At 41.4% G+C, this 27,722-nt stretch overlaps 1 non-coding gene across 1 annotated transcript; it reads left to right on the top strand.

The window, feature by feature from the left end:
• The first annotated feature begins 12,094 nt into the window (after window positions 1-12,094).
• Window positions 12,095-12,247, top strand: LOC116897490. Its single transcript, XR_004387511.1, has one exon. It is a non-coding gene; the product is annotated as a 5.8S ribosomal RNA (ribosomal RNA).
• The last annotated feature ends 15,475 nt before the right edge of the window (window positions 12,248-27,722 follow it).

The raw sequence follows: 27,722 nt of genomic DNA, 5'->3' as shown, positions 1-27,722 counted from the left end.
ATAAACCCAAGAGGAGTAGAAGGCAGGAAATAATCAAAATCAGAGCTGAAATCAACCAAGTACAAACAAAAATGAGTATACAAAGAATCAGCAAAACCAGGAGCTGGTTCTTTGAGAAAATCAACATGATAGATAAACCCTTAGACTAACCAGAGGTCACAGAGGGTGTATCCAAATTAACAAAATCAGAAATGAATAAGGAGGCATAACAGCAGCATCTGAAGAAATTAAAAAAAAAATAGATCCTACTACAAAAGCCTATATTCAACAAAACTGGAAAATCTGGAGGAAATGGACAATTTTCTAGACAGATACCAGGTACCAAAGCTAAATCAGGAACAAATAAACCATTTAAACACCCCCATAACTCCTAAAGAAATGGAAGCAGTTATTGTTATTAAGAGTCTCCCAACCAAAAAGAGCCCAGGTCCAGATGGATTCAGGTTTGAATTCTACCAGACCTTCACAGAAGACCTCATACTAATACTGTTCAAACTATTCTACAGAATTGAAACAGATGGAACACACCTGCATTCCTTCTATGAATTAATAATTGTATAATAAGATTATACAATTAATCTTATACTGAAACCACACAAAGACCCAACAAAGAAAAAGAAGTTCAGACCAATTTCCCTTATGATTATTGATGCAAAAATACTCATAAATGTCTTACAAACGGAATCCAAGAACACATCGAAATGATCATCCATCATAATCAAGTAGGCTTCATTCCAGGGATGCAGGGATTGTTTAATATACGAAAATCCATCAATGTAATCCACTATATAAACTAACCCAAAGATAAGAATGACATGGTCATTTGATTAGATGCTGAAAAAGCATTTGACAAAGTTCAACACCCCTTCATGATAAAAGTCCTGGAAAAATCAGGAATTCAAGGCCCATATCTGTACATAGTAAAAGCAATATACAGCAAACCAGTAGCTAACATCAAACTAAATGGAGAGAAAATTGAAGCAATCCAACTAAAATCAGGAACTAAACAAGACTGCCCACACTCTCCCTACTTATTCAATCTAATAGTTGAAGTCATAGCCAGAGCAATCAGACAGTGAAAAGAGGTCAAAGGGATACAAAATTGAAAGGAAGAAATCAAATTATCACTATTTGCAGATGATACGATAGTATAGTTAAGTGACCCCAAAAGTTCTACCAGAGAACTACTTAACCTGATAAACAACTTCAGCAAAGTGCCGGGTATAAAATTAACTCAGACAATTCAGTAGCCTTCTTCTACTCAAAGGATAAACAGGCTGAGAAAAAAATTAATGAAATGACACCCTTCACAATATTCCCAAGTAATATAAAATATCTTGGTGTGACTTTAACCAAGCAAACGAAAGATCTGTATGACAAGAACTTCAAGTCTCTTAAGAAAAAAATTGAGGAAGAACTGAGAAGATGGAAAGATCTTCCATGCTCATGGATTGGCAGGATTAATATAGTAAAGATGGCCATTTTGCCAAAAGCAATCTATAGATTCAATACAATCTCCATCAATATCCCTACTCAATTCTTTATACAGATAAAAAGAGCAATTTGCAAAACCCAGGATAGCGAAAACTATACTCAACATTAAAAGAACTTCTGTGAGAATCACCATCCCTGACTTCAAGCAGTATTACAGAGGAATCGTCATAAAAACTGTAAGGGATTGGTACAGAGACAGACAGATAGATCAGTGGAATAGAATTGAAGACCCAGAAATAAACCCACACATCTATAGTCACTTGATCTTTGACAAAGGAGCTAAAACCATCCAATGGCAGAAAGATAACATTTTCAACAAATGGTGCTGGTACAATTGGAGGTCAGCATGAAGAAGAATGCAAATTGATCCATTCTTATTACCATGTACAAAGCTTAAGTCCAAGTGGATCAAGGCCCTCCACATCAAACCAGATACACTCATACTAAGAGAAGAAAAAATGGGGAAGTGCCTGGAACACATGGGCACTGGGCAAAATTTCCTGAACAAAATGCCAATGGCTCATGCTCTAATATCAAGAATCGACAAATGGGACCTCATAAAGCTGCAAAGCTTTTGTAAAGCAAAAGACACTGTCAATAGGATGAAATGGCAACCAACAGATTGGGAAAAGATCTTTACCAATCCTCCATCTGATACAGGGCTAATATCTAAAACATACAAAGAACTCAAGAAGTTAGAATCCAGAGAGTGAAATAACCCTAAAAAAATGGGGTACAGAGCTAAACAAAGGATCCAGCTAAGACCTCTCACAATATACCCAAAAACAACATATAAAAAAGTTCGTGCATTTATGTTCAAGCAGAAATTATTTAAAAAACAAGCTGGAAAAAATCCAGATGCCCTTCAACAGAGGAATGGATAAATAAAAAACTGGTACATTACACAATGGAAGGATACTCAGCTATCAAAAAACTCTTCCATTTTTATGAAATTAGATTCAAATGGTTGGAACTGGAAAGTATCATCCTCAGAGTGAGGTAACAAAATCACAGAAAAACACAAAGGTATGCACTCATTGATAAGTGGCATATATCCAAAAATGCTTGAATTACCCTAGATGCCTAGAACAAATGAAACTCAAGACGGATGATCAAAATGTGAATCAGCCTTATTTATTAAAAGGGGAATGAAGAATACCCTTGGCAGGGAATAGAGAGGCAAAATTAAAACAGACACAGTGAAGGAACACCCATTCAGAGCTATGCCCCACATGTGGCCCATACATATAAAGCCATCCAATTAGACAAGATGGATGAAGCAAAGAAGGACAGGCCGACAGGAGCCGGATGTAGATCGCTCCTGAGAGACACAGCCAGAATACAGCAAATACAGAGGCGAATGCCAGCAGCAAACCACTGAACTGAGAATAGTACCCTGGTTGAAGGAATCCAGAGAAAGAACTGGAAGATGCTCAAAAGGAGACCCCATATGTACAAAAATGCCAGATGCAACCAGAGTCTAAAAGGGATATAAGCCACTATAAAGATATATATGGACTGACCCTGGACTCTGACCTCATAGGTAGCAATGAATATCCTAAATGGGATATATGTGGAAGGGAAGCCCTGGGTATAAAGACTGAACCCCCAGTGAATAGATTGTTGGGGGGAAGCGGCAATGGGGGAGGATGGGGAGGGGAAGACCCCTAAAGAATCCTAGGGAGGAATTACAGGGGATGTTTGCCCAGAAACATGAAAGGAATAAGAACTCAAAATATATATAAGAAATACTCAAGTTAATAAAAAAAGAAAATGGGGTACAGAGCTAAACAAATCATTCTCAGCTGAAGATTATCAAATGGCCAAAAAACATCTAAAGAAATGTTCAACATCCTTAGTCATCAGGGAAATGCAAATCAAAACAACCCTGAAATTCTACCTCACACCATTCAGAAAAGCTAATATAAAAAACTCAGTTGACAGCAGATGCTGGGGAGGATGTGGAGAAAGAAGAACACTCTTCCATTGTTGGTGGGATTGCAAACTGGTACAACCACTTTGGAAATCAGTCTGGAGTTTCCTCAGAAAATTGGAGATTGCACTACCTTCTTGAGCATATACCCAAAAGGTGCTCCAACATACAACAAAGACACATGCTCCACTATGTTCATATCAGCCTTATTAATAATAGCCAGAAACTGGAAAGAACCCATATGCCCTTCGACAGAGGAATGGATTCAAAAAAGTGATACTTCTACACAGTGGCGTACTACTCAGCTATCAAAAACAATGACTTCATGAAATTCATAGGCAAATGGAATGAACTAGAAATATCATCCTGAGTGAGGTTACTCAATCACAGGAAAACACACTTCGTATGCACTCATTGATAAGTGGATATTAGCCAAAAAGCTCGAATTACCCAAGATGCAATCCACAGACCACAGGAAGCTCAAGAAGAAGGATGACCAAAATTCACTCCTTCTTAAAAGGGGATATATATGTATATATGTATATTTATATATGCATATATGTATATTTATATATATGTATACTAGATAAGATTGATGAAGTTATAAAATGCATCTTGAAAGTAACCGGATATAGCTCTCTCCTGAGAGACACATCCAGAGCATGTCCAATACAGAAGTCAATGCTAGCAGCAAACCACTGACATGAGAACAAGACCCTTGGAGGGAATTAGACGAAATATTGAAAGAGTTGAAGGAGCATGCAACCCCATCAAAACAACAATGCCAACCAAACAGAGCTTCCAGTGCCCAAACCAGTACCAAAAGACTATACATGGAATAATCCAGGGCTCCAACTGCATATATAGCAGAGAACAGATTTGTTGGGGCACCAGGGGAAGGGGAAGCCCCTGGTCTTGCCAAGGTTGGACCACCAGTGCAGGGGAATATGGGGGGGAATAAAGTGGATGTATAGGGGGAATACCTGTATGGGGGAGGGGGAGGGAAGGGAATGGGGTTTATGGACAGGAGATTGGAAGGGGAATAATGTTTGAAATGTAAGTAAAGAAATATATCTAATAAAAATTTTTTAAAAATTAAAATTTAGGAACAAAGAAGATGCCAATGTCAGTTCTGGCTATAATGTTTAGGTCCTGAAATGGAGAAGGGGAGTTAACAAAAGTGAAGACACTGACCACCTTTTGATTTTCAGGCAAGTGGCCACAAATAACTTGAGCCTTCTATATTTATACAATGACAATTGTGCTTACCCAAGCAGTGATATCATTGCTTACATTATTAAAAGAAATCATAATATCCACATTTCAAAAGCTCTATCTTTACACAAATCCCCCAATAGTTCCCCTTCCTCCTTCTGCCATTCCTTGGATCAGTCACCACCTAAACTTATTTTGCATTAAAAAGCACAATTTCAGCAAGACAAAAGAGATGTCTGGCCAGGCATGTCCTGTAAACAGGAAGACATATCCGTCTGGTAGCAAACATGGTTACATAGTTATGCATGGTGAGAGGCCGAATTAAACATTTGTTGGTAAACTATCTCTAGTTATTATCTCCTATCATAATTCCCTTTTAATTGCAGACAGACAAGTTCATTTTACAAAGCAGATCTTCTAGATATCTTTCTAATATATAGATCTTTGTAAGATGTAATCATTCTAAGAGCCATTTTCAAGTCTCTATCAATCCAACATAATCTCTGCATTTCCCATGTCTCTATTGATCAGATATAGCTTCTTAAAAATAGTTATGTAAGCAGGACCTACCTCTCTCCACAACTGACACAGACTTGCTCAGTGTGACTGGATACTTCTCTAAAGATATGATTATAAGTCTCAAATTCCCAGGATTTATGGTAACATCTGGAGGATTGATAGATACAAAAAGAGGTGAAGAACATTTTATCCCTTGAAAGAGTTTTGAGAAAGATGTAGAATCATCCACAGTGACTTAACCTGTGTGACTCCAGATGGCCTTGTCCATGACTGATGAAGTGATACAATTTTGATAATGACTATATGCAGTACAATGAAGGAAAGGAGAGCTTGTAGGGCATGCAAACTTGGTACTAAATATAAAGGCCACCAAATTTCCCTTGTCAACTGAGAAGTGGTTTAAATGGACTTGCCACAGTAGAATCCTGTCACTGAAGCACTCATATGCTATTCCTTGCAGCAGCTACATGGCCACTGCCAGAAAGAGGTAGCACCTCTGCTAAATTATTTCTGATACATGCATGAGGATCTGAGTGCAGTCTCCAGAGAACATGTAAAAAGTCATGGGACTGTGTTCCAAGCTAATCATCCTGGTGCCTGTGAAATGGAGAATAAAGAAACCCTGTGACTTGACAGAGCCCCAGTCTAGCTATATTGGTAATTCCATGGTCAGCTTGAGACCATGTCGCAAAATCAATACAGTAGAGAAAGACTGAGAATGATACCCAGTATTGACCTTTGACCTCCTTATTCACACCTGTGGACATGCACCTGCAGACACATGTACCCCCACACAAACATGTACACACAAAGTACTGCGACCTTATAAGCAGACTCAAGCCTCTTTAGAAAGTTTCATGTCATTTTTTACCCTGCAACATCTCTCATACAGCACACTGTTCCTTATTGTTTGCACTTTATCTTTTCTTAGTTTTAGATATATTATGCCCATTGTCTATCATAATGAATTTCATCTTTAAAAATAACCTCAGAATCATTATATTCATTCAGCCTCCTTGTCTTTAGGCAACAGAAATCATTTTTTTTTAAACTTATTTTTACAGGAGACTGGAGAGATGACGGAGAAGTTAAGAACATGTACTACTTTTGAAGAAGACCCATGTTAGATTCAAAGAACAAGATGACTCATAATCACTGGTAATTTCAGTTTCAGGGACCCAATATCCTTCCTTTTCTAGCCTCCACAGGCAACCCTATGCAGGCAAATAAACATAATTTAATAAAGACACACACCCCCACATACACACGTTTACAATTTAAATTATTTTATGGCCTTATTTTTTTTTTTACTAGGACAAAGAGGGTAAAATTATTCAATCTACTTCAAATTTCTGAAGGGGAACAACATTTTGCCTTCTCAATAGGAGACAAACCCCTCCAGATTTAGAGGCATCTAAATCCAAGTTGACACAAGTGTCCATCATATACATTAATGTGCCTTTTGAATTGTCTTTTACTTTTCCATAATGGGTATTGCTTACAATTGTGTTGCTGCAGATTTGGTTTTACCACAGGCTTCTTTGATGCTCTGAGCTGTTTTGATTTTAATTTCTGCTCCTCTCTCAATTAGCTTCTCACCCTACATTGTTATTCTATCTTATCATTCATTTTATAACATCCATGCTCCATAAATTTGAAGAAGATAACAACAATTTCTGCTTAAAGTGTACTTCTTTTCCTTATAGTCACTCTATTGAAAAACATAGACTTTTGCCTTTAATTGTTGTTTTGTTTCTTTGACACAAGCTTTTTCCTTGAGTATAATAATATTGTTTTACTCTTTTAAATTTATCCTTTCCAAGTAAGACAATACAAAACTTGTGGGGGTGCTTTGTAAATATGAGGATGATCCCTCTTGTCTATATTTTGATGTCTTCTACATTTGAAAAATGAGTGCTGATTCAGCAACCAAATCCTACACAGGCAACCACTGTGGAGAGTCCAGTGGAAGTATTCCATGACTCCTGATGGATGTCAGATCCCCTTGGACTCATACACTTGACATTTTTAACTAATACATTACCCTAAACCCAGGTTGTTGGGGTATTTTCTTTCATCCTCTACCTCATATCTCAGAAAGAATGAAGAATATTATATTGGAACAAGGTCACTTGATTCTATTTCATGATGTGACTAAGAAACCTGGAATTTCCTAGTAGTATTCCTGATTTGGTTATAAAGTAGAACATTTTGTTTTATTTCTCTAGTTACATATAGTACATTTCAGTGTAGATGCCTATTCCTCCACCATGCAAGGAAAGGTCTCTATAAATCTAAGTGATACAAATGCAAGTGCTATTGTCTGGTCACCCTGGTTACACAATTCCACTGTGGAAAAGTCTCTGGAATCTACATGCCCCATATTTAAGTTTTTTGATTCACCAATCTGAGTAATACATGTTCATGAGTCTGAACTTATAGTATCCAGGAGTTGTTTAGCTTATCTCTGCAAGACCAAGTTGCCTTCTTATGAACTATATATGTATTCTTCTTTTAATTCTCAATATTATGTTCTGTTGCTCTGTAATACTAGGCAGAAATTCCATGTATGTAATTTTTTTCTTGCTCCAGAAATGGGAGAAACGGAACACACATATGTATAGGGATACTTTCTCTAAGTCTGGGTATGTATCAGCTTTACAGAATTCTTACCATATCTCATGTCAATCTATTTCCTTACTTTAATTTATGCATATATTTTAAGTCCTATATTTATAGAATTCTAATTTTCTGATTCTTTTAGTTGAGTATTTGCTTGTTTCTGCATGTGATTGCACACATGTGGATGACGGAGTACAATTTATGGCATTCATTTCCTCCTTCCATTGTGTATGTCCCAAGGACCAAACCAAGGTTAACAGCCTTGGCAACAAATATCTTTACCTACTGAGCTATTTCACTCTTCCTAGTATATTTCATAATTTATTGTTGCAAGCCCAATTGCTACCCCATGCCAAAAAAGGAATGTTTTCTTGCTGGTGTGTGCTATAATCTAAAGCATTTCTTTAGATTAAGTCATTGTCCTCTTTAATACCCTATTATGATACATATAATATCTGTGGGCATGCAGAAACACATATACACACATAATTTCACTGACATACACTGTCGGTGCCCAATGCCTGCACCGACACGGTACCAAGAATCGGGCAAAAGCCTGCGGGATTAAAGAAACACACACACACAGGTTATTATTAGCCATTCTTTTGTAAAATTTTTAATGATATCACTTCAATACACAAGCTTAGAGATATACACCCACAAACTCTCACCTACAAACTATATAGGAAGGTTTTTTATCAACGTGATATAAAACTAGAGATAACTTGGAAGAAGAAATCTTAACTGAGAAAAAACTCTTCATAAGATTGTCCAATGAAAAAGCCTGTGGGCACTTTCTTGATCAATAATTTTGTTGGAGGGCCCAGCTCACTGTAGGTTGTCCCACTCCTGGGTTTATTGTTCTAGCTTTTATAAAAACACAGGCTGAGCAAGCCATAAATATAGACCAATAAACAATCTTCTTCCCATGTCTCTCTAACATTTCCTGCCTGCTTAATCACTGGGATATCTTCCCACCCTACCTGATGCAACTAGGATTTGTTTTAGTGATTTTGTGTTTTGGACTGATGGCTGCTAATGGGATCATAAAATAAGACTTAAGTTGAATCTTTCAATGTTCTAGAAAATGTGTAGAATAATTTTATTCTAATACCCTCATCTTTGAGACACAGGACATCATATATGAAAGGTCAGAAAGATTCTGCCATAAATATAGGCATCCTGAAAGGTTAATTCTTTATAACCAATAGGTCCAGGTAAGAACTAGGTAGATAAATATTAGCAAAATGATTGTACATTGTAAGGTTAGTTTACATAAAGAAGTAGCCATGTTTGAAAGTGTCATATAATTGAGGGCCAGATAAAGTAGTAATTCAAAGAAAAAAGTGACAGAATGTATCACAGATAAAATATGCCCAATTCACATGAGAACAGCTTAGGAATAAGAGAATACACAAGAGTAGAGAAAGAGAGACAAAAATAGACAAAAGAAAGACAGAGAGAAGTAGAGCAAGAAAGAGAAGTTGTGGTGTGTGGCATGTGTTTACGGAAGTTTTCTGGACATGATTTTACAGATTCAGGTTCTGAGAGAACAAACTATTCACTGGGGAAAACAGAAAAAGCTGGAGAATTAGAAGGATCCAGAAGATTGTAACACATTGTCCAAGTTAATGTGAGTCCAAGCAGAACAACTCATGAAGATGCCAAGAGAAACCATATTGAATCAGTCAGCTTGGAAGGTTGGATTACATGGAGGCTAGAAGCTCCTAGTATTAGGTCTATAAATAGTAGAACAGAGGGAAAAAATACTCTGGCCTCAGCCTAAAGGACGTATTTGCATAGCTTGGGTAAGACTCTTATCTCATCACTTTATCTAAGAAAAGAAAAGTGACATTCACTTAGAAAGACATACAGACAGAGACGGAGACAGACAGACAGACACACACACATACACAGAGACACACAAACACACAAACATACAAACATAGAGCGGTGTGGGGAGGGAGGGAAGAAGAGAGGGAGGGAAGAAGGGAGAGAGAATGCTTGCAGTCAAGCATTGAGCTGAGAACAAGGTTCCAAAAAGAGGAGTTAGAGAAAGAACTGAAGTAGTTGAAGGGGTTTGCCACCCCATAAGAAGAACAGTATCAACCAACCAAACCCCTGCCCTCGATCTTCCATGGACTAAACAACCATCCCAAGAATACACAAGGATGAGCCTATGGCTCCATCTGCATATGAAGCAGAGGATATCCTTTTCAGGCACCAATGGGAGCAAATGCCCTTGGTCCTGTCAAGGCTTGATGCCCCAGTGTAGGGAAGTGTCAGAATGGGCAGGTTGGAAGGAGTGAGTGGGTGAGTGAGGAACTGCCCTCAGAACAGGAGGCATGAGGGGACATAATAGCCAGTTTCTAGAGGGCAAATCAGGAAAATCATATTTAAAATGTGAATTAAAAAAATCCCCTCCCCCAATGAAAGAAAAAGAAAGAGAAATGGAGAAAGAAAAAGAAAAAGAAATGGGGGTACATAACTAAACAGATGCCGACTGGTGATGCGGCGGCGTTATTCCCATGACCCGCCGGGCAGCTTCCGGGAAACCAAAGTCTTTGGGTTCCGGGGGGAGTATGGTTGCAAAGCTGAAACTTAAAGGAATTGACGGAAGGGCACCACCAGGAGTGGAGCCTGCGGCTTAATTTGACTCAACACGGGAAACCTCACCCGGCCCGGACACGGACAGGATTGACAGATTGATAGCTCTTTCTCGATTCCGTGGGTGGTGGTGCATGGCCGTTCTTAGTTGGTGGAGCGATTTGTCTGGTTAATTCCGATAACGAACGAGACTCTGGCATGCTAACTAGTTACGCGACCCCCGAGCGGTCGGCGTCCCCCAACTTCTTAGAGGGACAAGTGGCGTTCAGCCACCCGAGATTGAGCAATAACAGGTCTGTGATGCCCTTAGATGTCCGGGGCTGCATTAGCGCCACACTGACTGGCTCAGTGTGTGCCTACCATACAAAGGCAGGCGCGGGTAACCCATTGAACCTCATTTGTGATGGACATCGGGGATTGCAATTATTCTCCATGAACGAGGAATTCCCAGTAAGTACCAGTCATAAGCTTGCGTTGATTAAGTCCCTGCCCTTTGTACACACCACCCTTCGCTACTACCAATTGGATGGTTATGTGAGGCCTGATCAGCCCATGGCCCTGTCGGAGGGCTGAGAAGAAGGTCGAACTTGACTATCTAGAGGAAGTAAAAATCATAACAAGGTTTCTGTAGGTGAACCGGTGGAAGGATCATTAACTGAGAAGGCCAAGGGGGTGTCTGGTCCTTTCTCGGGCCTGTGTGAGTCCCTCCTCTCACCGGGAATGGGTCCCCTGGTCCCGGTCGCATTCGTGGCGTGTGCCGCGGCGCCGGCCAAGTGAGCATTTCGGGAAAGGCGGGGGTCGTTAAGGAGCGGTGCGGGGAGGGTGTCAGGTCTGGTCTGTCGAGGGACCTCCTCCATTCTCTCTCTCTGCCTTGCTCTTCTGCCTAAGTCCTTGCCTCCGTGTGCCAGCCTCTGCCCCCAGCACTGCTGCCTCCGCCGCTGGCACCTCCCTTGCCCGCTGGCCAGCCAAGGCCCTCGGCGTACCGAGGTCATTCTGCCTCTTTCTGGACCGGCTCCGTGATCTCATCTCGTGTGCACAGGGAGGGGGGGCGTTAAGTGGTGGCCGGGACCCGCTCCCTCTCCTCACAGCACCTGCCGCCCCTCCGCCACAGCTCTCCTGCTCTGAAGGTGCTGGGGTGTCTCTGTCGCGTGCAGGGGGTGCCTGTGCCACGGGTGTGCTCTCGCAGCCCGCCCCGCCTTCTGGGCCTCGCGTCTCCGCCCCACTCATGTCCGGGTACCTAGCTGTCCTCTTCCAGCGTGGAAGTTTAAAGACCCCGCGGGGGGGGGGTCGCCCTACCGCCTGTCGGTCGTCTGCAGGATTCCTCCCTCCACCTGGTGCTCCCTGAGACTCAGCGGGCCCCCTCCGGCCGCCGGCGCTTCCAGAGGCGGCAGTCGGGGGGCCGTGTCGCGGGCCCCCTCTGGGCGCCCATGGGGTCCCGGCCCGAGCGCCCGACTTGCCCGCCCATTGGCTGGCCGCCGCCGGGTGCTGGGTTCGCGGCGTCCCATGTCCCGTGTGTCCTGCCTTTCCATTCCCGACCCTGTCTTTTTTTTCTTTTCACATGTATCCTTTAGTTTCCCGCTGGCGGGCCTGAGGTGGAGCCGCCTCGCCGTGGGCCCCTCTCTTCCAGTTCAGCAGGGGCGGGCGGGGGAGCTGGTGCTGTTTTTAGCACCCGTAGGAGTCTGCTCACACCCCAGATACCTATACGACTCTTAGCGGTGGATCACTTGGCTCATGCGTCGATGAAGAACGCAGCTAGCTGCGAGAATTAATGTGAATTGCAGGACACATTGATCATCGACACTTCGAACGCACTTGCGGCCCCGGGTTCCTCCCGGGGCTACGCCTGTCTGAGCGTCGCTTGACGATCAATCGCCGCCCCCCCTTGCGGTTTCGCCGCCGCGTGGGGGTCGCGTCGCGCGGCTGGGAGTCTGCTCGCAGGGCCCCGTTCCCCGGGGCCCTCCGTCTCCCGAAGTTCAGACGTGGGCGGCGTCCGGCGTTCGCCCGCGCCCCGTGGGTCCGCGCGGGCCTCGTCCTCCTCGCCCGCCGTCGTCGCGCGGCCGGGCGGCCCTCCTCGCGGCTCCTTCCCCGCGCGCTCCGCCGCTCCCGCTCCCGTCCTCGCCCGCTCTCCCCACCCGTGGGGACGCGTCGGCGTGGGCCGGTCGGGTGCCTGGGCGCGAGAGGGGCCGTGTTGCCCGGGTCGGTCATCGCACCTCCTGTCTGGTGGTAGGCTGGTCCCGCCCACGGGGTCGGTACAACCGCCGCCACGCACCCGCCAGTGAGTGCAGAGAAAGCAACCTGCGAGGGTCGGACTGGGGGTGGGGGGATACCGCACGCGCCGGGGCCGGTCTCAGGTACCTCTCCTCCCCCCTCCCTCTTGTGGGGGCCATCCGCTCGGGCGCCAGCTGGCGTGACGCTGTGGAGTCCCTGCGCTGATGCGACTTGTCCCCAGGATGTGGGAGCTGGCCAGGGTAGAGAGGTCGCAGGCCTCGGCCTGGGACCCCGGCACCCTCTCGCTCTCCTCTCTGTCCGTCCCCCGCGGCCGCGCGCGCTCTCCTTTCCTCCTTCCCCTCTCGACCGCAACCTCAGATCAGATGTGAAGATCCGCTGAATTTAAGCTTATTAGTCAGCGGAGGAAAAGAAACTAACCAGGATTCCCTCAGTAATGGCGAGTGAACAGGGAAGAGCCCAGCGTCGAATACCCGCCGCGTGCCGTGGCGCGTCAAATGTGGCGTATGGAAGACCCACTCCTGGGCATCGCTCGTGGGGGGCCCAAGTCCTTCTGATCGAGGCCCAGCCCTTGGACGGTGTGAGGCCAGTAGCAGGCCCAGGTGCGCCGGGCCCGGATATTCCTGGAGTCGGGTTGCTTGGGAATGCAGCGCAAAGCGGGTGGTAAACTCCAATTAAGGCTAAATACTGAGACGAGACCTATAGCCAACAAGTACAGTAAGGAAAAGTGGAAAAGAACTTTGAAGAGAGAGTTCAAGAGGGCGTGAAACCGTTAAGAGGTAAACGGGTGGGGTCCGCGCAGTCCGCCCGGAGGATTCAACCCGGCGGCGCGCGTCCGGCCGTGCCGGTGGTCCCGGCGGATCTTTCCCGCTCCCCGTTCCTCCCGACCCCTCCACCCGCGCGTTTTTCTCCCCACTCCAAGCGTCCCCTTTCCTCCCAACAGGGGGGTCAGCAGGCGCTCAGGAGGCAGGCTCAGGTGCGCAAGTGCGGCCGGGGCTGGGGTTGGTGGGTGACCGCCCCTCCCCCCCTGTTCAGCGACTGGTCACAGCCAGGCACCCTTCCACCTTGGTGGTGTGCCAAAATCGGCTACAGGACCGCTGGGAAGGCCCTACGGGGAAGGAGACTGGGGGGGGAGTGCGGCGCGGCATCACCCATGGGCCCCAGACCACCTCGTCCCGAGTGGTACAGCACATCATCTCCATACAGAATACACTGACAGACAGACAGACAGACAGACAGACAGACAGACACACACACACACACACACACACACACACGTGCGTGCACACACACACAGACACACACGCACAAATACATATTTAAGTATTTAAAATGATGTTTAAAAAAAACAGTCTTCCTGTTTAACAGACGTTTAAAGGGAAGTTGGCTGACAGAACGTTTTTGTGGTTTTTTATTCTCTTTTTTACCAAATAGGAGGTAGATCTGTTGGCCTTTTTATTAAAAGCCAAAGTATTAAGTGGCAAAAGTTAAAATTATGGATAAACTCTCTCCCAGCTTAATCTTTTCTTGGTTATTATCAGTATATAAGATACATACTGGGTGACAACAGCAAATTAAGAATTATCCTGCAGTCCCTTAACCATTTTCTATGTATCTGTGGTGTTGTGTGTTGTAAGAATGTTGGTGGATGTGAGTGTGTGGTGCATGCCTGTAACTGTGTGGCTTTACCCATCTGTGCATGTGTTTTTGGAGTTCTGAGAAGGATTTCAAGCGTCTTCTTTACTGCTGTTCACTGTTCTTGACATAAGTTCTCTTGTTGAACTAAAAATTCAGTGTGGGATTGGAGAACTGGTCAGCGAACCCTCAGGATTCAGAGGTAATAGTTATGTGTAGCTATCCCCTATGCCTGGCATTATGTATACATGCTGAATATTCACACCCAGGTCCATATGTTTCTACCCACTGAGCAATTTCCCAGTCCTAGAGTGATGAATGTTTGCTTAAGATTTGATAACAGACCTTAATTGTTTTCTGTTTTTGCTTTTGTTTGTAATTTTCCATAGTTAAAAAGCAGATGGATATTATAAAAGACACCTGAATAGACCAGAAAATAAAAATAGGAGTAGATGCATTACAAGCAATTCTATAAAACCGTATTTTGCATACTTACCTTGTGAAGCACAGTTGATATTTCTGGGTTTGCCTGTTATATAGACAGCATAGTTTGATATAAAGACAGTTTAGACTCTTTAAATAGAAAAGAATAAGAGATATATCTCTTGAAATAGTATAGAGAATGTGATACTTTATCACATGAGAATTAATAGCCTTCAGCAGAGGAAATGAGGGAGAAATGTCTATATACCTTTTGCAGCACAGTCTCTGGAATAAAACAAACAGGGACATTTAAATAAATATATAGCAGTATTTAAGACTTCATTTCTCTTCCAATATTTGCAATTACATAGTCAAACATTATATCATGGAGTCATAGATCACTGTGCTATCTAGGATTGCACGATGAGGATGGCATACTGGCAGTATAGCAAAATAACTGATAGGAAAAGCAGAGCAGTCACCCCATTAGGATTCATATGAATTGCATTTCCTCCCTGCTGGGAACTAAGCAACAATGGGTGAAACTGTACAAGTACCTCTGTAGTAATTTGGTGTCTTGGGGTGTCCAGAGGATATACAGCTGGAGCACATGGTGTTCAATTTATTTTTAGTTTGTCTGATTTAAAATGTGATTGCTGTTAGTAAACATTTTTGTGATGATTGCTTGAAATTTATTTGCTCTGAAACTGTAGAATCATATTTATAATTTTCAGTCCTGGGGGTACTGGTGGTTGTACATGGGGAACAACTAAGTCAGCAAATGATTAAGTCAGACAATGCTGATGAAAAGAACATGGGATACCACAGTTACAGCTGCCTAAGAACTGATAACTACAACCTAAGGGAAGAGTCTCTTCCCTCAACTTCGACTCCTTTAAGATATTGGCTTCAGCAGCAGACAGGCCTTGACAAGTTTGATCCTGGGTAAGGGAATAGAACTAGTGTTCCAGTTATTCTTTTGTCCAGGTCTTTCAGACAGCCTAGGGCAGTCCTGGCTCCCCACATTAATAGGTACTTCATAGTATTCATAAGACTTTCCAGCTGGATGTGACTTTGAATTTTCTTTCATAAGCAGGGAAGTGTTAGATCACAGTCCTGTCTAACTGGCTGCTTTCCTCAAACCTGCCATTCCCTTTGTAACCTCTCAATATAATTGATAAGCAACATATTCTGTGGCCTTGTAGTCTCTCTTTCCCTTTCATCTGATTCCCAGGCCCCAAAAACCTTTCATGGTAAATCTGCCTCCACCTTTTTTCTTTCTGTGATTCATCTATTAGTCTAGATCACAAGGCATGTATCCTACCCAAAAAAATCATACGATTGAGAAACACCAAAATCCTATAATTTCTTGGAAATTAAAAATCCTCACTCTCCTATCTTTGTCTTTAGTATCCCATCATGGTTATATGTGGCCATGATGCAATAAATCACGTCATACTCAAGGACTTAAGCATGTTTTCCCTTCAGGACACTCGACACACAATATATGTGCTGCAGTAAAAATAAAAACAACAAAACAAAACAAAAAACCCTACAGAACTGGTTCCCAGTTATACCCTAGCTGTCTCACTCCCTTAATCTTTCTGGTGCCATTGGAAATAGCAATAATTTATCTCAGTGGCTCCATGCTGCCCCCATCTACTTTCTGACACACTAATCTTCCCAACACAGCACCGTGTCAGGCTGCTCCTCCCTCATCTACAGCCCTCTTGGTTGGGTTTCCACCACGCCAGGCAAACACATCCCAATTCTTTGGTAGGCCCATGCATCTGGCCACCATACACTCTCTTAAACTCAATTAAGTTGCCTTATGAAAGAACACATCAAACAATATTTTCTGATGCAATTGATAAGATAAAATTTGCCAATCTAGATGGCACGAAATCTTGTACACACCCATCCCTTGAGAATAGTCATAACAACCTGTAATATGTACAGAGAGGCATCTAAACATCTACTGCCATGTTTTCTGTGCTCTCACATTCTCACTCTGGCTTCCTCTGCCTCTCTAAAACTCTTCTCCCACCCGTCCTTCCTTCTTATCCAATGACAGGCCTTGTTCTATCCTGTACCTCCCTTCACCTTAATAATGACATCAATCTACTCTTATACCCTTTTAACTAAAAAAATAAACAGAAACTTTTTTCTCAAAAATAAGTTGAGCACAACTATTATCATTCTGTAATTTAAAAGTATAAGATGTACCTAACACCCAGCCCAACTTTTATCAGTTAAACAGAACATTTAGATATATTTTAGCTTTTAAAAGGCTTAAAATCTGTTATATCCTGGCTAGCTTATATATTATCTGCTAATTAGCTAATTAAATATGTATTCTCGGATTCGTTTTGCCAGAATTTTATTGAGTATTTTTGCGTCGATATTCATAAGGGAAATTGGTCTGAAGTTCTCTTTCTTTGTTGGGTCTTTGTGTGGTTTAGTTATAAGAGTAATTGTGGCTTCATAGAAGGAATTCGGTAGTGCTCCATCTCTTTCAATTTTGTGGAATAGCTTGGATAATATTGGTATGAGGTATTCTATGAAGGTCTGATAGAATTCTGCACTAAACCCATCTGGACCTGGGCTCTTTTTGGTTGGGAGACCTTTAATGACTGCTTCTATTTCCACAGGAGTTATGGGGATGTTTAACTGGTTTATCTGTTCCTGATTTAACTTCAGTACCTGGTATCTGTCTAGGAAATTGTCCATTTCCTGCAGATTTTCAACTTCTGTTGAATATAGGCTTTTATAGTAAGATCTGATGATTTTTTGAATTTCCTCTCAATCTGTAGTTATGTCTCCCTTTTCATTTCTGATTTTGTTAATTTGGATGCACTCTCTGTGTCCTCTCGTTAACCTGGCTAAGGGTTTATCTATCTTTTTGATTTTCTCAAAGAACCAACTTTTGGTTCTGTTGATTCTTTCTATGGTCCTTTTTGTTTCTACTTGGTTGATTTCAGCTCTGAGTTTGATTATTTCCTGCCTTCTACTCCTCCTGGGTGTATTTGCTTCTTTTTGTTCTAGAGCTTTTAGGTGTGTTGTCTGGGAAACCGAATCCAAGAACACATCAAAACAATCATCCACCATGATCAAGTTGGCTTCATCCCCGGTATGCAGGGATGGTTTAATATACGGAAAACCATCAACGTGATCCATTATATAAACAAACTGAAAGAACAAAACCACATGATCATTTCATTAGATGCTGAGAAAGCATTTGACAAAACTCAATACCCCTTCATGATAAAAGTCCTGGAAAGAATAGGAATTCAAGGCCCATACCTAAACATAGTAAAAGCCATAAACAGCAAACCAGTTGCTAACATTAAACTAAATGGAGAGAAACTTGAAGCAATCCCACTAAAATCAGGGACTAGACAAGGCTGCCTACTCTCTCCCTACTTATTCAATATAGTTCTTGAAGTTCTAGCCAGAGCAATCAGACAAAAAAAGGAGGTCAAGGGGATACAGATCGGAAAAGAAGAAGTCAAAATATTACTATTTGCAGATGATATGATAGTATATTTAAGTGATCCCAAAAGTTCCACCAGCGAACTACTAAAGCTGATAAACAACTTCAGCAACGTGGCTGGATATAAAATTAACTCAAATAAATCAGTAGCCTTCCTCTAAACAAAAGAGAAACAAGCCGAGAAAGAAATTAGCGAAACGACCCCCTTCATAATAGACCCAAATAATATAAAGTACCTCGGTGTGACTTGAACCAAGCAAGTAAAAGATCTGTACAATAAGAACGTCAAGACTCTGAAGAAAGAAATTGAAGAAGACCTCAGGAGATGGAAAGTTCTCCCATGCTTATGGATTGGCAGGATTAATATAGTAAATGGCCATTCTACCAAAAGCAATCTACAGATTCAATGCAATCCCCATCAAAATACCAATCCAATTCTTCAAAGAGTTAGACAGAACAATTTCCAAATTTATCTGGAATAACAAAAAACCCAGGATAGCTAAAACTATCCTCAACAATAAAAGGACTTCAGGGGGAATCACTATCCCTGAACTCAAGCAGTATTACAGAACAATAGTGGTAAACACTGCATGATATTGGTACAGAGACAGACAGATAGACCAATGGAACAGAATTGAAGACCCAGAAATGAACCCACACACCTATGGGCACTTGATTTTTGACAAAGGAGCCAAAACCATCCAATGGAAAAAAGATAGCATTTTCAGCAAATGGTGCCGGTTCAACTGGAGGTCAACATGTAGAAGAATGCAGATCGATCCATGCTTATCACCCTTTACAAAGCTTAAGTCCAAGTGTATCAAGGACCTCCACAGCAAACCAGATGCACTCAAACTAATAGAAGAAAAACTTGGGCAGCATCTCGAACACATGGGCACTGGAAAAATTTCCTGAACAAAACACCAATGGCTTATGCTCTGAGATCAAGAATCGACAAATGGGATCTCATAAAACTGCAAAGCTTCTGTAAGGCAAAGGACACTGTGGTTAGGACAAAACGGCAACCAACAGATTGGGAAAAGATCTTTACCAATCCTACAACAGATAGAGGCCTTATATCCAAAATATACAAAGAACTCAAGAAGTTAGACCACAGGGAGACAAATAACCCTATTAAAAAATGGGGTCCAGAGCTAAACAAAGAATTCACAGCTGAGGAATGCCGAATGGCTGAGAAACACCTAAAGAAATGTTCAACATCTTTAGTCATAAGGGAAATGCAAATCAAAACAACCCTGAGATTTCACCTCACACCAGGGAGAATGGCTAGGATCAAAAACTCAGGTGACAGCAATGCTGGCGAGGATGTAGAGAAAGAGGAACACTCCTCCATTGTTGATGGGATTGCAGACTGGTACAACCATTCTGGAAATCAGTCTGGAGGTTCCTCAGAAAATTGGACATTGAACTGCCTGAGGATCCAGCTATACCTCTCTTGGGCATATACCCAAAAGATGCCCCAACATATAAAAAAGACACGTGCTCCACTATGTTCATTGCAGCCTTATTTATAATAGCCAGAAGCTGGAAAGAACCCAGATGCCCTTCAACAGAGGAATGGATACAGAAAATATGGTACATCTACACAATGGAATATTACTCAGCTATCAAAAACAACAACTTTATGAAATTCGTAGGCAAATGGTTGGAACTGGAAAATATCATCCTGAGTGAGCTAACCCAATCACAGAAAGACAGACATGGTATGCACTCATTGATAAGTGGCTATTAGCCAAAATGCTTGAATTACCCTAGATGCCTAGAACAAATGAAACTCAAGACGGATGATCAAAATGTGAATGCTTCACTCCTTCTTTAAATGAGGAAAAAGAATACCCTTGGTAGGGAAGAGAGAGGCAAAGATTGAAACAGAGACATGTATGGGCAACATGTGGGGCAGGCTCAGAATGGGTGTTCCTTCAGTCTCTATTCTAAACTTTGCCTGCCAAGGGTATTCTTGTTCCCCTTTTAAGGAGTGAAGTATTCGCATTTGGCCATCCTTCTTGAGTTTCATGTCTTCTGTGCATCTATGGTAATTCGAGCATTTGGGCTAATATTGACTTATCAATGAGTACATACCATGTGTGTTTTTCTGTGAGTGGGTTACCTCACTCAGGATGATATTTTCTAGTTCCATCCCTTTGCCTATGAATTTCATAAAGTCATTGTTTTTGATAGCTGAGTGGTATTCCATTGTGTAGATATCCCACATTTTCTATATCCATTCGTCTGTGGAAGGGCATCTGGGTTCTTTCCAGCTTCTGGTTATAATAAATAAGGCTGCTATGAATATAGTGGAGCACATGTCTTTCTTATATGTTGGGGTATCTTTTGGGTACATGCCCAAGAGAGGTATAGTTGGGTCCTCAGGTAGTTTCCTATTTTCTGAAGAACCTCCAGACTAATCTCCAAAATGGTTGTACCAGTCTGCAATCCCACCAACAATGGAGGAGTGTTCCTCTTCCTCCACATCCTTGCCAGCATCTGCTGTCACTTGAGTTTTTGATCTTCGACATTCTCACTGGTGTGAGGTGGAATCTCAGGGTTGCTTTGATTTGCATTTCCCTTATGACTAAAGATGTTGAACATTTCTTTAGGTGTTTCTCAGTCATTCGGCATTCCTCAGCTGTGAATTCTTTGTTTAGCTCTGAACCCCATTTTTTAATAGGTTTATTTGTCTCCCTGCGGTCTAAATTCTTGAGTTCTTTGTATGTTTTGGATATAAGCCCTCTACCGGTTGTAGGATTGGTATACATATTTTCCCTATCTGTTGGTTGAATTTTTGTCCTTACAACACTGTCCTTTGACTTACAGAAGCCTTGCAGTTTTATGAGATCCCATTTGTCAATTCTTGATCTTAGAGCATAAGCCATTGGTGTTTTATTCAGGAAATTTTCTCCAGTGCCCATGTGTCCAAGATTCTTTCCCACTTTTTCTTCTATTAGTTTGAGTGTATCTGGTTTAATATGGAGGTCCTTGATCCACTTGGACTTAAGCTTTGTACAGGGTGATAAGAATGGATCAGGTGCAGCCATTTGTTAAGAATGAGAATCTTTAAAACTGTACCTTGCTTAGACCCTAGACGTTAGACAATAGACCAGAAAGTACAGAAAGTACATTCCCACCCACTCTCTTGGAAGGTACCCAATCATAAAACAGATGGTATAGATCGTATTTACTGCAGGGCAATTACAAGGCAAGAAACATCTCTGGGAAGCTGACTGACCACTATAGATTGTGCTGCAGGATAAAAAATATATATCAAGTTAGATGTCCTTGATACTGACATAGCTGTGCTGACATAGCTATACCCTTGTCCTGGGAACACCAGGAGAGAAACATCTGCCAAGTCAGATATCCTTGGTCTTTGTCCTGGGAACCCCAGGATGGAAAATCATATATCAAGTCAGACATCCTTGGTATTGAAATGGCTGTATTGATATGGTTGCATCCCTTTCTCAGAAACTCCAGAACAAGAACATCTGCCTAATCAGATATCCTTGGCACCACAATAGCTGAGCTAATGAAACTGTGTAACCTTAATTGATTGTATAAGCTGTATATTTCTGCTGGTCTGGGCTCTTCACATTCCTCCTGTGTGAGGACCGTGTCAAGCCCCAGTGCACTGGTATCCCAAAGTAAACCTCTTGTTTTTCCATCAAGACTGAGTCCCACATGTTTGTGGGGTGGTGGGTGTCCTCAGGATTGGAGCAAGAGTCTCCTCGGTCTGAGGGTCTTTCAAAACATATCAGATCCCAGCTGTACCTCATTGAACTTAGAAGAAGAAGATGATGAGCTCCAAAGAAACTCCATTTAGAGCTGTCTTCATTTGTGGCAAGCTAGCCTCTGGGCAAAGAAAGTGCCCTAACTTAATCGGCAGACAGAATGCCATCCAGAAAAGAAAACAAAACAAAATGAAAACAAATGCATTAAACTTCATTGCCAAGCTTTGCCAATACAGGGAAAGCAAATCCTTGGTAATTCCTGCTCCACATAAGGTTTGTCAGATACTTTGAACAAGAAAGCTGAAGACAATGCTCCAATGTCTTAGAATACTTTGAAGTGGTCTCGACAGCCAACTGTCTGCCATTTTTAAAACTTTGAAAGTGTTTGTCTGCACTTCCTACTTAATCAGGAAATATTTCTTCTTAGTTGTCTTTTGGGGTTGAATACAAGATAATCATAGTCTCAATAAACGCTTAAGTTGTTATATTTAAGAAGATTTATTAGACCTAAAAAGATGGTGTCAGGTTGTTAATGCAAGTTAGGATAAAATGTGATTTAGATCCAGAACTCTGAACTCACCAGGACAGGATAGATAATAGGATATTTTTCTTAATTACCACATACTATGGACTTGACATTGTAAATATATATCACACCTTATAACTATTATAATTTTTATAATTTTATTCAGTTTATATTTGAAATAGAGACATTTATTGTACCTCAAAGGGGGATTATTGAGAGAATATCTAATATCGATATGACTATGGCACTTGTTAATAATAAATCTGACGGCTTATTATTTAGGTGGTAAATAAGAAGTGGGAAATCTGGGAGAAATAATAATTCTGAGATAGAATGCAGCAGGAGATTCACCTTGGAAGACGTGAGGAGAGAGACACATAGTACCTGAACATGGTTAAGTGGGCATGTTACAGAATGTAGGTTAAAATAAATCAGTTATTCTAAATTGTGATCTAGTTAGAGAAGAGCCTCACTATATAGTCAAGGTATTTGTAAATGTATCTTGAGTCTGAGTCTTAGTTCTCGGAGCATGGTGCTGTGTGGAAGAACTGGATGAAACTGCTACATTATATTGTTCATGAGTTTTAAGCCAAGCTAAGTTTACAGGGTATATTGTCTAAGCACATACTCAAATAATAAATTATAGATGCCATAAGTTGTCAAAAGTTATGATTTTTGTAGTAGAATCATCCCGCATATTTGAGTTGAGGTCTTGTAGTTGATTTGGTAGACTAACCTGAAATTGATTAAATGAATGCATTTGAATTTAATTGATAAATTATTGATATTTATGTTTATGGAAATGGTTGAAGGGATAACTTTGTACGGTAAACTATAGAAAAACACAGGATACATGTCATTACAGTGGATTTAAACTTTTTTTCCCAGATTTCAAGTTGTATTAAAAGCTTACAGTAATAAAAAAAAGCATATTATTGAAATAATAGACACATTGGTCAATGTATAGAATTGAAGACTCAGATACAGATGTAATTCCATACAGGTAAAAACACCTTGTTTTTCACAAAGCTAACAAAAGTACACACAGGGGAAAAGGTCAGCTTCTTGACAGACAGATGGTGTGAATAGCAGCATACAGAGAAATGAAAATAGATCCTTATCTCTCACCCTGAACACAACTCAACTCCAAAGGGATCAAGGAACGCCCTCAAATCACTGAAAGACCAAAAGCCCTGAACCTGACCTCTTTTTTTCTTTTTTCTTTTTATTTTTTATTTTTTTTTTTTGACTCTGATTTTTGAATCCAAAATTCAGTGGATGAAAACAGACTGGATGTTTTCCTATCCTGAGTCTTACTGGTCACAGAGCTTCCCACAATGCTTCTCCCACCACCTCCCACCAGCAGCTGCACAGATGTTGGCTGACCTGCTTCGTGGTCACCAGGATACATCCTCAATTTTTCCCTCTGCTCATCAAAATGTGAAAGTTCACAGTCTGTAGCTTTCCTGCCATAGACCAAGTGGAAAGACATTTCCAAGTGCTGGAAAGACATTTCTCCTGTCCTGTCAGGATGCTGGAGGAGTTGTGAGTGCCTATCCAGCTCATTTGTTTGTTTTCTGGGATTTTCCTTTGCATGTTTGTTTTCTGAGATAAGGTGTTACAAAGCTCAGCCTGGCCTCAAACACACTGATGTAGCCAAAGATGACCTTGAGCACTTTGCTCCTCCTGCTTCCATCCTCCAAGAGCTAGGAATATAAGAATCCAATGAATCCTTGCTCTTTGTTTTGGGGACTATGGAGATGGCCCAGATTGGGATCCTTCTCTCTCAAGTGTTCTTAGCTCACCTGCCCAGGGCTGGAGTTTGCCACACAGTTGCTCCTGCAACCTCAGAGTCAGTCTGCTCACCAGGAGGCTGCATTAGATAACTTGATCACTTTTCTTTCATCAGGGTTGTTATTTGTTCTTTAAAATCTGTTCGAGTCTCAGCCTGATTGTTCTTCTGTGAGCTGACTTTTTAAAACATCAAAAAAACAAAAAGAAAACAATACAAACAAACAAAAACCTTAGAGTTTTACATTTCTCTGGGCCTTAAATGAGTATCCCCAAATACCAGCACTTTCCTAGCTCTTAATCTCATCAGAGTCCTCATGAGCTCTCAGCTTTCTCTGCTGTTGAAGGCAGACTGGAAGAACCAGGGAGTAGTCTGAATGAATGTCACTGAGTCACTGTATGCAATGCTCTCTACTCTGCAGAAGGTTAGCTGCCACTTCTAGGGAAATCATTGGAATGCACTGGGTGGCATATAAATAATTAAGGGGTGACTTTTAATTAAGACTTTGTAGTGAAAATGGCTTTGTGAAACATTAAGAGCTTTTGAATAACTAACTTTGATGCTCTCTTTTCAACCTGAACTTGTCATCCCTGGAAACTGCACAAATAGTGACTTTTAACAGCTTTGGTCTTTTGATGATACCAGAGACTCACTTCTTTCTTGTGAATGAATGCTTTGTGAAAAGTCAGGAATCTGTTGAGGTGGCCAGCACTTCTCGTTTCAGGGAGATGATGGTGTTTGTTATTCTTCTCATTGCTGTGACAACATATTCGACTAAAGCAACTTATCCATGGTTTGTTGGTAGTGGCCAGTTAGGACACCGGACTCATGGAGGAGGGGATCGCAGGGCAGTCAGAGCAGCTCTGGCTATGGTGACAGGAGCCTGAGGCAGCTTACTTCTGGTTCTCTCTGTCTGCTCTGGATTTCTGTTACAAGATGTGATCTTGCAGCTTTTCGTCCTGCTTTGATACTTCCTAGCCATGATGAAGTCTTCTCCCTCTGGAACTAGATAAGACAAATTATCCTGTAATTATCCATCCCTTATAAGATATTCATAGCGACCTGTGGGCTATTTAATGCCACACAGAATCTGGATCATCTTTGTCTTCCTCCATCTTCCTTCCATCCTCTGTGAATTTAAACTTTTACAATCAATGGTTGCACTCAATGGTCTCAACACAACATTGGTTGAATGTATAAGGGAGAGAAACAGGGTGTGTGTGTGTGTGTTTGTGTGTGTGTGTGTGTGTGTGTGTGCGCGCGCGCGCGCACGCGCACACGAGCACCTGCGTGGTATTTAAGCTCTTTCTTGTGGTGTTTCTTTTCAGCTATTTTGGGGACTGTGTAAACGTTAATAGCTTTTCTTACACATTTTGTCAAAAACAAATTTAAGCAAAGATTCCTCTGGAAAGAAAAATTCTCATGCTATTTTCAGTGAAAGATTTAATAATGCCTCAGGTCATAATTGAAAGTATACTATATAAGAATTGGAGAGATCACTTGGTAGTTGACAGTGCTTGCAGCTTTTCACTGGCCTCTAGTTCAGTTTGTAGCAAACACACTTAGTGGATAGCAACAGTTTGTAACTTCAACTGTGAAAAATCCAATGCCCACTTTTGAACCTTTTCAGCAACTGCTCTCATCTGTCCACATCCATATATATGTATCCATAAATGAAAAAAAAATAAAACTTTTTAAAACTTGTTTCATACAAATATTAAATAAATTAAACTTATTTTTGTCTCTGGCACGTATCCTGAGTACTCTGAAATCTCAAATATTATAATATTTGGGTTAGTTGCTGAAATTGTCTTAATGATCATTAGCTCACTAACAACACTGATGTCAGATAGGATCTCCAAAATAAACCTATACATTTTTCAGTAGCCAATTCTCACAGATATATAACTAGCATGTTAACTATATATATAACTATAACTATAACTATATATATATATATACTATTTGATAAGTAACTTCAGACTGTAACTTTACGAGTTTCAGGAAAACCAATTTATTTGACTGTGCTTATAAAATATAATAATCAGCTCTATATAATCCAGTGGTGTCTTCTTAGAGGAAAAATCAGAACTTTGTCTCTTTATTATCAAGTCGTGTGTGTGTGTGTGTGTGTGTGTGTGTGTGCATGTGTGTTCAAATGCCATAATTCCCTTGTCTTGTGTTGGTTCCTCAGAAAATTGCTAATGATGAGATTTTTCAGTAGGGTAATAGTTCTATAAAGTTATTAATAGTTTTCTTCTAAATTTATTAAACATGTATTCCTGAAAAATCCAACCATTTATAAAACAGATCAGTGTACATTTGTGGACATAGAGGAAGTATATGACCTCCCTAGCCTTGTCAATTTGACATGACCTAGATTCATCCAAAAAAGACATCTCAATGAAGTAATCTGTCTTCAACATCCTGTCTGTAAGAGACTGCTTTGATAATTGATTTAGAAAGACTCAGTCTATAATTGGTGGCACCAATCCCTCTGAAGGTTCACTCATGATGTATTATAATATTAGTTAAGTATGAGCCTGAGCAAACAAGATTGAGTCCCCAGCAACCTGCCTGCATTGTTACTGTTTTAAGAGCCCACTTCAAAATGTGAAGGCTTCACTCCTTCTTTAAAAGGGGAACAATAATACCCTTGACAGGGAAGAGAGAGGCAAAGATTAAAACAGAGACTGAAGGAACACCCATTCAGAGCCTGCCCCACATGTGGCCCATACATATACAGCCACCCAATTAGACAAGATGGATGAAGCAAAGAAGTGCAGACCGACAGGAGCCGGATGTAGATCGATCCTGAGAGACACAGCCAGAATATAGCAAATACAGAGGCGAATGCCAGCAGCAAACCACTGAACTGAGAACGGGACCCCCGTTGAAGGAATCAGAGAAAGAACTGGAAGAGCTTGAAGGGGCTTGAGACCCCATATGTACAACAATGCCAAGCAACCAGAGCTTCCAGGGACTAAGCCACTACCTAAAGACTATATACATGGACTGACCCTGGACTCTGACCTCATAGGTAGCAATGAATATCCTAGTAAGAGCACCAGTGGAAGGGGAAGCCCTGGGTCCTGCTAAGACTGAACCCACAGTGAACTAGACTGTCGGGGGGAGAGCGGCAATGGGGGGAGGGTGGGGAGGGGAACACCCATAAGGAAGGGGGGGATGGAAGGGGATGTTTGCCCGGAAACCGGGAAAGGGAATAACATTCGAAATGTACATAAGAAATACTCAAGTTAATAAAAAAAATATATATATATATATCAATTTATATTCTTTTACATACAAACATCCAGCTTGACCAACACCAGTTGTTGAAAACACTTTCTTTTTTTCACTGTGTTTTTCTCACTTTTTAATAAAAAAAATCAGGTGTCAAAAAAAAAAAAAAAAAAAAAAAAAAAGCCCACTTCAACCTTTCCCTAAATGATGGGGTTTGATTTAAATGTGTAAGCTAGATATACTCTTTC

Source organism: Rattus rattus, chromosome 3 (genome assembly GCF_011064425.1).
Source record: "Rattus rattus isolate New Zealand chromosome 3, Rrattus_CSIRO_v1, whole genome shotgun sequence".
NCBI classification, from domain to species: domain Eukaryota; kingdom Metazoa; phylum Chordata; class Mammalia; order Rodentia; family Muridae; genus Rattus; species Rattus rattus.
The sequence above is the reverse complement of the archived record's forward strand: the minus strand, read 5'-3'. Positions and strand labels throughout refer to the sequence as shown.